Genomic DNA, 15,778 nt, shown 5'->3' with positions numbered 1-15,778 from the left:
ACAAATGCCCTGTTGGAATGCCAGAATATGAACTGACTTCCCAGCGCGCACCACACTGCTCACGGAGTCTGCACTCTCCTCGGCTCGGATCATTTACGAGGTTTGAAAAGCATCCATATTAAACATGGGCTACAACATTTTCCTTCCCATCAGCATTCTGCAGACTCTATATCAGGAGACGATTCAGCCCTTCATACTTAGCTGAGAGGCTGGCGCTCTAACAAGCCGTTTCATGAGAAATATCTCTGAGAAGTCAAGAGAGTTGGCTGACAGTGGCCATAACGATGTGCCTTGTACTAAGGAGGTCAAGGGCAGGGATCGCTGCCTTCATCCACTCTGGATGCTATATTGACTCTGTACTAAGGCAAGAGTCCTGGGGGGAGGGAGGATGCCAAGCCAAGGAGTGGACCCTGCCCTCAGGGAGTTCAGTCTGGCTAGGGAGACAAGTTCCCTCCCAAACAACTACTAGAGAATAACAGGCTAGGTAGGAGACCCTGGGTGGCGCAAAGAGTTAATCACTCCGCTGCTAAGCAAAAGGTTGGAGGATCAAGCCCATCCAGAGGTGCCTCGGAAGACAGCCCTGCTGATCTACTTCTGAAAAATCAGTCATTAGAAATCCTGTCGCGCACGGTTCTAGCCTGACACACACAGAGCCCCCGTGATCCAGAACTGACCCTGCGTCCTCTAGTAAGAGAAGCGATAAAGCATCAGCCAGGAGATGACAGGAGTCAGAACAGTGGAGTCAGAGCCCAGGATGCTGTGCGAGAAAATCAGATCCAGCCCGTAGCTAGAGGGTCCCAGAGCACATTGGACATAAGATCTAGAAGGAATAGAAGTTTGAGGAGACAGTGGAGTAGGGTAGATTGGTGGTGCAGAGGGTTCAGAACAGGTTCAAGACCCGTTCAAATTTTTCTCTCTTCAGCCCTGTCTTTGTGCCTCTATTTCACTTTGTCTTTCTTTGTGTTTCTCCTCCTCCTGCTCTTTCTCTCTGTCTCTGTCTCACTCCTCCCCCGATCATTCTCTCCTATTCTGTATTCCTCTTTTAGATCCTCTTGGTGGTTTTTTTGGTTTTGTTTTTTTCAGTTCTTTTAACCTATCCATCTTTTAATTCTTCAATCCCTTTCTCCACTCCTCCTGTCACTGGACAAAGGAGACAAAATAAGAGACGGAAGGTACTCTCTTTCTCTCTTTTTTTTTTTTTTTTTTTTGGCTCATTTGCTTCAAACCCATTCTGCTGGATTTTTTATTTTAAAAAATAAGAGCTGGGAAAATTTGGGTATCCTCAATGGTGATGCTCGGACAACATGATGAACATAATCAATGTCACTAAGATTGTTGAAATGGCAAATGTTTTGTTACCTCTATATTTACCACAATTAAAAAAGAAAAGAAAAAAGCACCAGGCAAAGGAGTTAAGGGGAAAAAAAAGAAAGAAGTGAATCAGACGTTTGAGGCCGTTTTATAGTAGAAGAAACTGAAGTACAGAGAGATTAGGTGATTTTCCCCAAATCATACCACTAGTAAGTGTTAAGCTACATCTCAAACCATGGTCTTCTAACATCAGCACAGTGACCCACAAGGACCACTCCCTCTACCAGTCCACACCAGTACCCAGAGTTTCACAGTATCTTACAACCAAGCAATTTGCCTGTTTATTTATTATCTCAAGAATTAAAAACACTAACTTTGATTTTTTTTTCACACACACGGAATATAGAACTTTCTACATCTCTGCCCTCTAGCCTAAAGTCAAATCTGTATGCTTTACTATTAATAGACTGCCTCCTCCAGAAAGTAGCATTAATTGCCATTAACTGGGAAAAGCTGGGTTCTGGGACAAGGTCTAAATCATCTGTTCCAAAGAAATGATAGGCCCTAGCCACGGGGACATGGAAGAAAGGCCTGGCAATTTGCTTCCACAAAGATTACAGCCTAGAAAACACTATGAAGCAGTCTTACTCTGTAACACATGAACCAGGGGTTGCCATGAGTCAGCAGCTGACTTGGTGGCAGCTAATGACAACTACAGGAACATAGGAAGCTCAAGCTGGATGGTTCATATTGGTCAGTCCATCCAGCCTAGAGCAGATATTAAAGGCCTAAGAAAGGACACAGGCTGTGGCCAAAACTTCTGGCTGTCCCCCAGTGTCCTTTAGTTACAAGACCCCTGCCTTCTAGTAAGGCACCTGGCTACACAGAATGAAGACGACATTTTCCAGCTTCTCTTGCAGCTAGGTATAGCCAGATGGCTAAGTTTAACCAGTGGATATAAGCGGAAGGGTCAAGTAACATTCTGGGTAATTTTCCTAAGAGATAGCAGACACATGCCCTTTGCCTTCTTCTTCTTCATCCTTTCCTCCATACTGCTGCTAGACCTCCAAGAGCCATCTTGAACCATGAAGTATGACCTTGGGAATGGAGGTCTCACATGGTGGGACGACAAAATAGCAGGAGCCTGAGTCCTTGAGACTTTATGAAGCAGAGTCCTTGACGGCCCTGGACTGGCTACGTCTAGACTTTTACATGAAATTAACTTCTATCCTGGCTTAGTATCTTAGTTTCCTATTGCTGCTGTAACAGAAATACCACAAGTGGATGGCTTTAAAGAACAGAAATTTATTTCCTCACAGTTCTGGAGCTTAGAAGTCCTAATTCAGAGTGTGGCTCTAGGGGGAGGTTCTTCTTTGTCTATTTCAGCTTCTAGTAGCTGGCGATCTTTGGAGTTCCTGAGTTTATAGATTCACCTGCCTCCGTAGTCATCAGATAGCATCTGTCTTCCCCTTTTGTGCTTGCCTGTCTCTGTGTCTAAGCTGCTCCTTATAACTCAGAAGTGATTAGGTTTAAAACGCATGTTGTATGATTGGCCCTACACTGATACGGACTCATTAACATAACAAAGAAAATTCTATTCCCAAATGGGATCACATCCACAGGTATAGCGGTCAGGACTCCAACACATATTTTGGGGGCACACAATTCAATCCATAACACTTAGGTAAATCTGATCCCAACTGTAACACAAGAGTTCCTTGGAGCCATATGAAAAAGGGAGAGAGTGGGTTAGCAACTCCAATGGACAGTCCGTGCTCAGAGACTAAAGGGGCCTGAAAGGGGGTATCAAGTCAGTGAAAAAAACAAAGCAGGTAGTGTTGACCTCCAGCCCAAGAAGGAAATGACAGCCCTTTTACAGCTGAGAAACAGTGAACAGAACATAATGTCAGAATGTGCTCTGCAGAAATTATGGCAGGTGCTGGGTGATGAGCCACCTACATTGGAGCCTCTCCGATACCCATCACTCTGCCATGTATCGCCATCATTTATTGGTCATCTTTCCATTCCATTCCTCCTGCCTTGGCTCTTCCAGACCCAACATCGTGAGAGGACAGGACTGCCATGATATGTGTCTTTGTATCAAGATCCCATAGTACCTGCACAGACTTTGTTTTTGATAAGGGCCCAAGGGACGCTAATGGTTGCTAAACGCTATGAAGAAGAGTTGGCATCTTTCGTCATCATATTTTTCTACTGCCTTATATATTTTACACAAAGAACATATGTCATTTAGCCTTCACAACGACTCTTCAATCCATTCATTAATTCATTTGTTCATTCATTTTTCATTGACCAAGCACCAGCTACAGTAGGCATCTGGCTGGCCACCAAGAAAACAGATGAATGAACCATGGTCCATCAATGTAGGCAAAGGTAACAAAGGGGTCAGACAACTAACAAGGGGTTATTATCAAAATAGATAAAGAACTCAGAGATTTTTAAAAAATAATAAAAATGGGAAAAAGGTCAAATGATATGGATAAACAATTTATAGACAGGAGATCCCTAATGACTAACAAAAAGATGAAAAGATAGCCAATCTCCATGGCTTATCAAAGAAATGCAAATTAAAACAGAATCACTTCACATTCTAGACATCGGCAAACCTTACAAAACTGAATAAAGCTGAGTGCTACAGTAGGTGTGGGGAATGGGAATTCTCCTGCACTGCTGGTGCAACTAGGAAGCAACACAGTCATTCTGAAGATTACCTGGCAGTGCTAAGAGGAATAAAGTCTGTATAAACTTTATGCCCCAGAAATCCCCCAGGTCTTTATCCCTGTACAGGCTTGTACAGGCCCATGAGAGGACATGATTGAGGATGTCCATTACAGTTTTATTTGCAGTGCCAGAGAGTGGGAGGCAACCTGGGTGCTCCTCACAGGGGAATGGAGAAGCAAGATGGTGGTAGATACATAAGAAGGTAGCAGATATATGTGATGGTGGTAGATATACATGATGGCTGTAGATACACATGATAGCGGTAGATACATATGATGGGGGTAGATACATATGATAGCTGTACATACATTAGATACATGTGATGATTGTAGATACATAAGATGATGGTAGATACATAAGATGGCGGTAGATACATATGATAGCGGTAGATACATATGATAGCTGTACATACATAAGATACAAGTGATGGTTGTAGATACATAAGATGGTGGTAGATACATATGATAGCAGTAGATACATATGATAGCTGTACGTACATTAGATACATGTGATGGTTGTAGTTATATAACATGATGGTAGATACATATGATAGCAGTAGATACATATGCTAGCTATACATACATAAGATACAAGTGATGGTTGTAAATACATAAGACGGTGGTAGATACATATGATAGCAGTAGATACATATGATAGCTGTACATACATAAGATACATATGATGGTGGCAGATATATGTGATGGTGGCAGATAAATATTACGAAATACTGTGTAGCTGTCAGAAGCAATGGACCAAATTTACATACAGCACTTGAAGAGATCTTTAAAACATAGTGTTGGGTGAAAAAAGGATGAGATCTATGGCTTTATATTAAGTTACTATTATAAATCAAAATCACCTGTATATATATTTTTAAAAACTCTCCATATATCTTTCAAGACATACGCTAAATATATTGGAATTGGTGCCAGACCTGGAGGTAGGATGGGGACTGAAGAATGGAGTAAGGATGGGTGATATACAGGAAAAATAAGAAAATAAATAAGATGAGAGGGGTCTACGCCTTGATCAGTGAGGATGGCAGTGTGACATGAACTTGGTGTATGATTAACTCAACTCCCTGCATCTAAAGGCCAAAGGACATACAGAAAGACAAGGAAGAGAGGAAGGGAAGGAAGGAGGGGGAAAAAAGATGAACATGGTCATTGTCCTCAAGGGGTTCAGAGCAGGTGTAATAAATCCTCTTTTTTAAGAGGAGGAAATTAGCTCAAAATGAAGCCATTAAATGACTTGACCAAGGTCATATGGCAAATAGAGGCTGGACCCAGGTCTTCTCATTTCTGATCCAGGCTCTTCTCAGAATGCAAGGAAGCAATGTATTCTCAATTGCCCAAATTTAAGCATTACGCCAGATAACGAAGATAATGGCCAAAGGATGAAGGGAAAAGAAAGGCAAATAAATGGACTTGATCAAGTGGAAGGGTCTCTGCTCCAACTAGGCCAGACCCCCAGGCATTGGCTCAGAGGGGCTGGTACCAAAAAAATCTGTTGCCGTTGAGTCAATTCCGACTCATAATGACCCTATAAGCCAGAGCAGAACTGCCCCATAGGGATGGCAATGTTTCATTCTGTTGTACATAGGGTCACTATTAGTTAGAACCGACAACATAGGGTTTCCGAGGCTGTAATCTTTATGGAAGCAGACAGCCACATCTTTCTTCCTCAGAGTGGCTGGTGGGTTCTAACCACTGACTTTTTGGTTAGCAGCCAAGCCTTTAACCACTGTGCCACCAGGGCTCCTTTTAAGGGGCTGGTAGCTAGTGCTAAAAAAAAAAAAAAAAAGGAATGAGAAGATTCAAGACTTGAATACATACAATTCCCATATCCTCAGGGGAAAAGGTAGAACTGACAGGATTTCTTTGCCACTCCTTTTGGTGCTCTGGGCTGATCTAGATATTTCCTTTCTTCCTAACTCAGCTTCATATAAGTATGTACGCAGTTCAGAACTTCTGGTGTAAAAAACAGAACCCAATTAAAATGGACGGGAAGAAAGAACAAGAGAGTGGCAAGTCCATGGAATGTAGCTCACCTCAGGCATAGCTGGATCCAGAGATTTAAACGTCAAAGGTCACAGCCTGTTTCTGTCTTCCCGTCTCTTTCTTTCTTCCTCTGTTAATGCCTCTCCCTCTCCTCTGTTTTCCTCAGTGTTGGCTTTATTCCAAAGTAGGATCTCCCCTCTCTACCAGCAAAGACAGCTGCTGGCTGGTTTAGGCTGATACTCTACCCGCTCAACAATTCCAGACACCAGAGAGTGTCTCTTTACCCATAGCAGTAACAAAAGTTGTAGGAAAGGCTTTCATTGGCCTGGCTGTGTCATGTGCCCAAGCTTTAGCCAATCATTACAGCCAGGGGTATCCTGAGCTCTGATTGGTAAGAGTGAGGCATATAGCTACCCTAAGAATGTGTGTATATGGGGAGGAGGGGATGTTAAAGCCAATACCACTGAAGCTACAAGAACTGTGAATAAGGGGTAGTGATTACCCCAAAAGGAAATCAGGATGCTGTATAGGTACAAATAATGGATATCCACTGCTGTGTATAAAAACCAGTCGCTGTCAAGTTGATTCCGACTCATGACAATCTCGTGTGTGTCAGAGAGGATCTGTGCTACATAGGGTTTTCAGTGGCTGATTTTTAGAAGTAGATTGCCAGGGCTTTCTTCAAAAGCACCTCAGGGTGGACTCGAACCTCTAACCTTTAAGTTAGTAGCTGAACATGTTACCTCTTTTCACTACCCAGGGACTTCACTTCTATGTATATATATGTGTGTGTGTGTATACATATACATATATACAGGGACATATTACCAATATACAAGGTACACACAGGCTTGCTTGTGCTTACTAATCTGTAGTGTACAATTTCATCTGTCTTTCACCACATGTTTTTCACCAGATGTGGTAAAACTCATGTGAAATCGTGCACTACAGATTAAGTAAACACAATCAAGCCTGTGCGTACCTTGCTTACTGGTTAACCCACCCCGTGTGTGTGTGTGTGTGTGTGTGTGTGTGTGTGTGTATACCAGACCCACCCAGTGCCGTCTTATATACACATATATATGTATGTATTGTGTGTGTGTGTGTGTGTGTACAGGCCGTCCCCAGGTTATGAGCGAAATCCATTCCTGTGTCTTTAAATCGAATTTGTAGGTAAGTTGGAAAAGGTGCATACGGTTCTTATTTAGCCTTAATTTAGTGCAAGAAAAGGCTGGAAGCCTTTTCAGTGATTTAGAAGCTGCACGTGCAGCGAGTGAAGGTGATTGTGATGAAGAATTTGTTGCGAAGAGGGGTTGATTCAAGCATTTCAAAGTGACAGCAAATTTATACAACATTAAAGGGCAAGTACGAGTTGTCTGTAAGTCTGATGTTCATAACCCAGGAACTTGCTGTATATGTATTTTTATATATCTGTGTATGACTTTGTGTTTATTTTTAGTCATTTTTTACATAGTTAATATATTCACATGGCTCAAAATTCAAAAGATACAAATGAGTAGACAATGAAAAGTCTCCTTCCCACCCTTATCCTAGCCACCCAGGTCTGGGCCTTACCACTCTGCTTCCCACTGCACTACTGGCCCAGACCCAGCACCTTACTCTGACCCTGCTCGGCAAACCTCCAGCAAGGCCACAAAAATCGGAAGCCTGGAAATGGTCAGTCACTGGTAATGCCAGCGATGCCCCGGCCGCCTCTGACATTCACTCACCTGTTGATGCTGGAACCCAGGGCCGCTTTTTACCACAGGCCTGGGGCTCCCTGGGCCAAATGGAGGGGGCCAGGTCCCCCTTTTCTTCCATCTGACCTCAGCAGAGCTGCATGCTTCTGATGACCAAGAGCGTGGAGAGGCATGGAGCAGCGTGGGTCACAGAGGTTAAGTGTTGTCATAATTCTCTCCCCTGGAGCACTGAACTCCATCTCCCTCCACTCTGTGTGGGAGGAATGTAATCCAGTTCTCCTTGGAAGGCAGAGCACATAGTGACTCCTTTCTCCTTTTGTGGTCAGGAAATGAGTTTTGCTCTGTTTTGCACTTGGGGGCTTATTATGCAATTGCTTAAAATATGCAACGGGATGCGGATATTTATATGGGGATGTTGAAATGATGACTTTTTAATGGAAGCAATCTAATTATGCCGTATCTGCGCTCTTTTCATTTTTTGAAATTGTTTTCACATTGTTTTAAAGAAGAGATTGTGTGTGTGTATGTGTGTGTATGGGTTTTGTTTTTGTTTAGGGTATGTGGTTTTATTTAATCTCCCAGACTGTTGCAATGGATTGCAAAGAAGAAAAAAAAATCCAAAAAGTATATGGCTGTGATTTAACAAGATAATTAGCAGCTGCACTTTATAACAAAATCTAAGGCAATTATCACTTCAGGAGGACCCCGAGGAATCCCAGCTGCCAACATCCTGCTTCTCTGCCAGAGGGAATGACGTCATAACTGCTCCAGACAAAGGGGAGGTGGTTTCTGGTCACTGTGATGTCACTTGCTCCGGCAGACGGTCCCAGGCAGCTGGAAGACAGGTGACTGCTTCCTAGGACGTGAGGGAGAAGGGTGGGCAACAAAGGGCGGGCATCAGTTATTTATAGGCCCAAACCCCGCCCCCTCTCTGGGCTTCTCCCGTTGGACCACCAAGAGGAAACTTTTTTTTTTTTACTTAGGCTCCTCCCGCCGAGTCCTTTTGGTACCTTTTTTTTTTATTGTAAATATATAGGTAACAAAACGTTTGCCATTTCAACAGTCTTAACATGTACTGTTCAGTGAGTGGTACCTTCTTTAAAGAAGTTGAGTTGCTCCTTTTCTCCTCTCCGAAGCCTCATTTCTAAATCTTTGCCCCAACTAATCAAACCCTCAGTGGCTTACTGGGTCTCAGTCATGGTCAAGTTTACCAAAATGTGTCCATTCAAAGATAAAAATTTCTCAGTTACATTGGACAGCAAGTCAAAGCAAGCTGAAGAACAAGATTTGTATTTTCACATCGGGGTTGCTTTCTTTCACCCCGTGACAAAATATTCATCAATCTAGATTCCTGAGCAATTTTTTGATCAAAAACAGAATACTCTAGTACATTATCTTCAAGTTCCAGAGAGCAAACTGGAATTTGTCATTGATTGAATTTTACATGTAAAATTGAACCAAACTATCTCTTTCTTTGATTATAAATGCCAGCAAATGTTTATGTGCATTGTGGGACAGCCCACAATTGAGTCCACAACCAGTCTTTTAATGGTTCCGAAGGATGGAGAAAGTGGGTCTGATTTTCTTGTAAATTGTAGGAGTCACCGACCAGCAGGCAGATTCTGGCCACCCCCGCCCCTTCATGAAACTGTAAAGCAATAGCCAAGGCCTCGTAAGTCACAGTGCCAGATGACATTCTTGGGTGTCCGGGTGGGAATCTGTCCTATGTCCTTTGACAGATAAACCACAAAACGATGTGTTCCTGCACGCCCTCCCTCTCTCTTCCCCCTCTCCTCCCCCCTCTCCCGAAAGCCTTAGGCTCAAGATCCAAACTAGGGGAGGATAACAACAACTGGGTCAGGACATCTTTCATTCCTTCTCTCAACCTCAGCTAGAAGGCTTCTTTGACCACATAGGAAATGAAATGAGACACGAACAGCCCCCAAGCCGCAGCCCCCAGGGGCCTTACCCAAAGACTGAGGAGTAAGTCCAGCGATAAGGAAGCCAGGCCTGCCCAGAGCTCAGCTTCCCTCTGGAACTGGGCAGAGTTCTACAGCCAAAGAGTGGGGGAGGGAGGCACTAAGTGTGCAGCCCACACAGCAGATCTTTTGGCCTAATGCCATTCTCAGCCTTCTAGAAAACTTCCTGCTTCCTTTATGGAAAACAGGTGTCCATGTCTTCCTACATTAGACTGGATGTCAGACAGGACCCTGGGCTAAGGAGCTGTTCCTGCTATCTATTGCTGCTTAACAAACCACCCAGGCCACAGTGGTATAAACAACAACCACTGGAGTATGCTCACAGATTCTGGGCTTCAGAAATTCAGACAGGACACAGCAGGGATGGCATGTCTCTGCTCCATGATGTCCCGGACCTCCCATGGGAAAACTTGAATGGCTGGGATGACTCAATGGCTGGGGGCTGGGATCAGCCAGAGGTTCCTCGGTGCTTGGGCTGAAACGACTCAAATGTTGGGCTCAGCTAGTACTGTTGACCTGCATGTTTACATGTGGGCTCTTAATGTGGCTTGAACTTCCTCATAACATGGCAGCCAGTGGTCAGACTTTTTACATGGCAACTTGGCACTCCAAGCAGGAGTGTTTCAGCAAATAAGGCCGAAACTGCCTGGCCTTTTTGGAAGTCACGTAGCAGCACTCTTGTGTTGTATTGGCTGAAGCAGTCTCAAGCTCACCCAGATCTAAGAGGAGGGTCGTAGAACCCACCTCTGGATGGGAGGAGTATCAAAGAATTTGCTACCATGTTTTCAAACCACCACTGAGATGACTTCTGTGCAGAGCACACTTTCACCTTCAGGCAGGCTTGAATGCATGGATGTTTTGCCAACAGTATCAACGATGTTAGCGCCATGCTCGGGGTGGCCAGGAGAAGCAGGGAGGAAAGACAACCCCAAAACTAACCCACTGCCGTTGAGTCCATTCCAACTCATAACGGCCCTCTTGAACAGAGTAGAACTGCCCCACAGGGTTTCCAAGGAGTGCTTGGTAGATTTGAATTGCTGACCTTTTGGTTAACAGCTGTAGCTCTTAACCGCTATGCACCGGGGGAGGAAAGAACCTGTTGCTGTCGAGTCGATTCCGACTCATAGCAACCCTAAAGGAGAGAGTAGAACTGCCTTGTACGGTTTCCAAGGAGCACCTGGTGGATTCAAACTGCCGACCTTCTGGTTAGCAGCTGTAGCTCTTAACCACTATGCCACCAGGCTTTCCTGGGGAAGAAAGAGGGAGGCACAAAACTTTGTCTTTTTTTGCTGTTTACTTCTATTCTCTCATTTCTGAGAGTCTCTAAAGATGCCTCTGACCTTCCCCCTTGCCATTTTCTTCCAAAGTAGGTGGAAAAGGATGACCCCATGACAGCCCTACTCCCGGTGTAGAAAATATGGCCGCCATTCCCACAGAGTGTGGGGAGAGAGGCAGGAGGCCTGTCCGGAGGTAATCTAGGTAATCTAGACAGGAGGGGCGGTGGTCAAGTAGGAGCTACAAAGCCCTTTTACTTTGCCCACACCCACCCCACTCCAACCTTGAACACCAGCTGGGTGAGCCCTTGACTCCCTCCCAGGGCTTCCGCCCTGCAAAGGGAAGTGTTAAAATAGAAAGCGGTAGAGTATCTGAGGTTATCGCTGAGTTCTTGGTAGGGCAGGCTTCAGGGGTTTTGTTTTCCACTCCAGTCCCAAGGATGCACCTGGTAACCTGCCTGAGTCTCTTAAAACCCCCCAGCATGTCTATAGAACCTTCCAGGTGCTAAGGCCAGTTAAACGAAGAGGGCTGAAAGGGAGCTATCGACCCAGGTAATTAATTCAGCCCCCCTGTCCCATTTCAGAGCTGAAGGAACCAAGGCTCAGTGGGGCTGTGACTTGCCCAGGGTTACTAGCGTGTTAGTGGCTGAGTTGGAACTGCTTGCTGTCCTCTGAGTCACCCTGCCCTCTGCCCTGGGGCATTCTCACAGCCAGCCGCCTGTCAGGGGTCACACTTAGGGGAAAGCCACTAATCGCTAGTGATTTGGCCAGCTCGGCCAGCAGCCCGGGGCTTCTGGGCAGCTCTATGACTGCCAGGAGGGCCCTGCCCACCCCCAGCAATCCACAGAGGCCCCCCAGGCTGCCAGGACCACGTCACCACAGCCTGCGGTCTGCCCCGCTAATGGCAGCGGCTGCAAGGGGAGCGAAGCAGCGGTAATTACAGCATCAAGGAATCACAAATGAATCTGCAAAGATGACATTAGGAGCATTAGACCTGGCACGGCTGCCTCCCGAGAGGTCGCTGGGAGGAGGCCGGGGCGGGGGCCAGGGGACGGGAGACAGACGCGCCTCTGTCTCATTCCACCCCCTTCGTTCCCAGCCAGGACTGTGATGACAACGCCAGGATTCACAAGCCCCTCGCAGAAACCACGTCTGCTGCCAGTCTTGTGTGTGTCAGTGAAGATAACAGCTGCCTTTCACAGGGAAATAATTGCTTGAAACACAACTGGACAAACCCCCAGGGGGCTGCATGAGAGAGGGGGAGCCCTGCTTTGGAGGAGGGGGATGTAAAAATGGTGTGGCAGGGGATGCGTCATCTGACCTCCTCTAACTTCACAAGGGGGAAGGAGAGTCATTATCAGCATCTACAACCCAAGGCTGTTTGCCATGAGGCGGAGGTCAGACATGTTTCACCCTCTAACCTCTTTACCAATTCTGACACCGATGCCCCATGCCACAGCACTCTCTACTTCTCTGCTGGGTTCCATAATTCCTTGCAATGGCCACACAGAACTCACAGACAACAGTCACAATTATGGGGTTTATTAGGGAAGTAACAGGTTACAGTTCAGGTTCAGGAATGCTCAGAATACAGTTCTTCCATCAGGAGAGCCTCTTCTCAGCTGTGCACACAGGTACACCTCTCTCTGGCCCCTCAGCCTCTATCCTGCTCAGGCAAGTGTTACAGAGCTCTTTTACCTCTGCCGGTAAGTGCCCAGAGGCACCCCACTCAGTCAGAAAGCCTCCTGCTTGAAGGTACTCAGCTCTCTTGCTCTGTGGGTCGGCACACTCACTGTAACCGCCTTGCTCCTTGGGCCACCATGCCATCTCCTGCCAGTCTCCTGGCTCAGCTACCTCTGCTGCTGCTTCTCACATCTCTCGCTGTCTCTGGCGTTACAGTTCTCTTTCTCCTGGGTCTAGGAGGTCTCAGCACAGGGATCCTGGGTCCAGTGGACATGCTCCACTCCTCACTCTTCTTTCCTGGTGGTAGTAGGTCCCCCTCTGCTCTGGCACTGACTGCTCTTATAAGCCTAGCAGGATGGCAAAACCGACCAATCCCCTCGTTAGGGTTTCATACACAATTTGCATGGCCCTACCCCCACAAGGGTGCCATGTACCTTATTTACATTATTAACAAGCTAGTCAATCCCCTTGGTGGGCCACAAGCACCTCTTATGCATAATCTTCACCCAGTCATTTGGAGAGAGTTACAAAGACTATGGCTAGAAGGGCCATATTAAGTAATTCACTGCACCGACGGGGTAACCTGGGAGGACTCCCCATCCGCAATTCCCGTGATCCTTTGACATCCTAATGAGCTGTGCCGGCCTTGCCTTGTGCCGTCCCCAGCCCTCCGGAAGGTAATTAGTATGTCAGCAATGGCCACCACCTGCCCCTCCGGCAGGCAAGCCTGGGTGGGGGCGATGGTGGTGGGGTGGGGCTTCCTGGGTGGAAGTTGTTGCTGGAGGAAGTCCTCAGAGGCTGGAGAGGACTGAAACCCAAAAAACCAAACCCATTGCCATTAAGCTGATTCCAACTCACGGCGACACCACGTGTGCTGAGTAGAACTGCTCCATGGGGTTTTCAAGGCCATGACCTTTCAGAAGCAAATCACCAGGCCTTTCTTCTGAGGTGCCTCTGAGTGGGTTCGAACCACCAACCATTCAGTTAGTAGTGCCATGCTTAGCCATTTGCGCCACCCAGGGACTCCAGAGGGAGTTGAGGGAGGAGGAATTGAGGCAAGAGTGAGGCCTTGGTCGATAACCATCCTCCCAAGCCTGAGAAATGGGTCTGAAGCCGAACCGCTGCCTTTGGCCCAGCTGGCACCAGTAGATGTCACTGTAGGAAAGGTGGGGGCCTGGGGGTTGTCTGTGGACTGTGCTGGTAAAAATAGAGCTTGCCTGTGTTCCCACTGCCAAGTTGCCAAGCCCAGTGATTTATAAGGCTGAGAGCAGACGTGTGTGTAAATGTTTTTGCGTGTGAGATGTGTAGCCAACCGCGGACTGGCTTTTTCAAACTTACAAGGAGAGAGCGAGGGAGGGAGGGGAAGAGAGAGAGAGTGAAGGCAGCCAGGGTGGGAAGCACATGGGCCACTTTTATGTAACCCTCCTCTGATACACACCGCAGTGGGGATTTATGCTCTCTTTGAAGTAAATTGCATCCCGGTGCACCATAGCATGAAAGTTAAGATTTACCATGGCTGGGACCTCCGAGACTCTGCTGGAAGCTAGAATAATTAGCACAGCATTTGGCTGCCTCTCCTCCCGCTCTGCGGGCGGTGACAGGAGTGGCACTAATAGATCTTCCAGGCCTGGGCCCCGTGTGTTTGTCATGGGGTCTAGAGTGGCTGCGGGCAAAGAGGACCCCAGTCAGCTGGGGAAATGGGCAGGGGAGCTGGGACAGTGGGACCTGCCCCTCCAGAGGCTGGCTGACAAACCAGCTCACTCCCATGAACCTCCTGTGCTCCTCTGGCAAAGGAAGGGGCTGGGCTAGAATGAACACTTTGCTCTGGGAACACAGGCACAGGCCCAGGGGCTTGTCTACGCAAGAGATTCCAGTACGGGACTTCCAGATTGCTACAAGTGGTTGTCCTGAGGCACCTGGCCAGTTTGAGGGTCTCCCAGACTGTGTCAGCTCCAGTATTCAAAGGCTCTCAGAAGATATTGCTGAGGCCTCTCAAGCCCTCCTGACTCACTCCCCTCCCTACCCCCGCAGGCTCCTTCCCTGGGTCCTTTCCCAGGGCCCTTGCACTCTGGTGCTGAAAGCTCGGAGAAGTGAACTTGACAAAGCTTGAGCCCCATGGAGCGAGTCTTAACAGCTGCTGGTCATCCCAGCTCTGCCGCTAACCTGCGGTTGTGACCGTGGGCACGTCCCTGTCCATCTCGGGGCCTCAGCTTCCACCAGGTGGTCTCGAAGGGCCTCCTCTAACATTCCGTAATGTAGCTGACTCTCCCTCTCCCCAGGACCCCTTCGTGGGGCTCTAAGGACTCTCTAAAGCCAAAAGTAACATCCAGTTATAGGATCGCAGGCACTGTGATAGGATGTGGTAGAAGTGGGGGGCTTGTCAGCACTGCTCACAGCCAAGATTATAAGGGGGTTACAGTAAGGTCATATGCTTAACTTTTTCTCAAAGCAGAGAGCAAAGCAGGGTTTCCAGAATTCCCAGAGACTCTGTTTCATAATAATAATAAGGAAGCAACACTGAGCAGGGTTTTCCAAAGCCCTCATAACACTCTCACAGCATTATGTCAAGGTTGGTAATAACATTGTCCCCATTTCACATCTGAGGAAACTGAGGCTGTAGAAAATTGACTGGCCCAAGTGAGACAACAGAGCATGGTAGAGATAGAGATTTTGAAATCAAAGCCACATGAGTACAAATCTCAACTCTGACAGGGACTAGCTGGGTGAAGTAGGGTAAATGAGAAACTCTCAAGACCTTGGTGTTATCATCTGAAAAATGGGCATTAGCTTGACCTGAATGAGCCATCGTGAGGGTTAAATGAGATAGCATCTGTGGAAGGGGCTCACAGGGCAGGCTCCTCTTAGGTGACGTTAATAAGAAGGAGTCCCCCAGCCCAGAGTGCTCAGCCAGCACCAGGGACAGCTGGGCATCAGACACAGGGCTCTGGCCTCAAGCCACCTTTGCTTCCAGACCTTGCCTGGTGCCTGGCACAGGTCGGGCACAGTAAATATTTGCTGAACTGAATTACACTGGCTGCTACCACAGAGGTCTCACTGGCGAGCAGCGCTGGGGAACTATCAGATAGAGC

The 15,778-nt window shown here is 46.9% G+C and overlaps 1 long non-coding RNA gene across 7 annotated transcripts in view; it reads right to left on the bottom strand.

The window, feature by feature from the left end:
* The window catches only part of LOC126068908 (uncharacterized), a 191,238-nt gene that overhangs the window by 144,532 nt on the left and 30,928 nt on the right, over positions 1-15,778 (bottom strand). For 4 of the 7 annotated variants that reach the window (XR_007515771.1, XR_007515772.1, XR_007515767.1 and 1 more), the window contains one exon: positions 4,155-8,609. The exons of 2 other annotated variants lie outside the window; for them this stretch is intronic. This is a non-coding gene — a long non-coding RNA (uncharacterized LOC126068908). One more of the 7 variants, XR_007515768.1, reaches the window with a different exon arrangement.

This window comes from Elephas maximus, chromosome X, assembly GCF_024166365.1.
Source record: "Elephas maximus indicus isolate mEleMax1 chromosome X, mEleMax1 primary haplotype, whole genome shotgun sequence".
In the NCBI taxonomy this organism is placed as follows: Eukaryota; Metazoa; Chordata; class Mammalia; order Proboscidea; family Elephantidae; genus Elephas; species Elephas maximus.
Note: the sequence above shows the minus strand (reverse complement) of the source record. Positions and strands in the feature narration are given on the sequence as shown.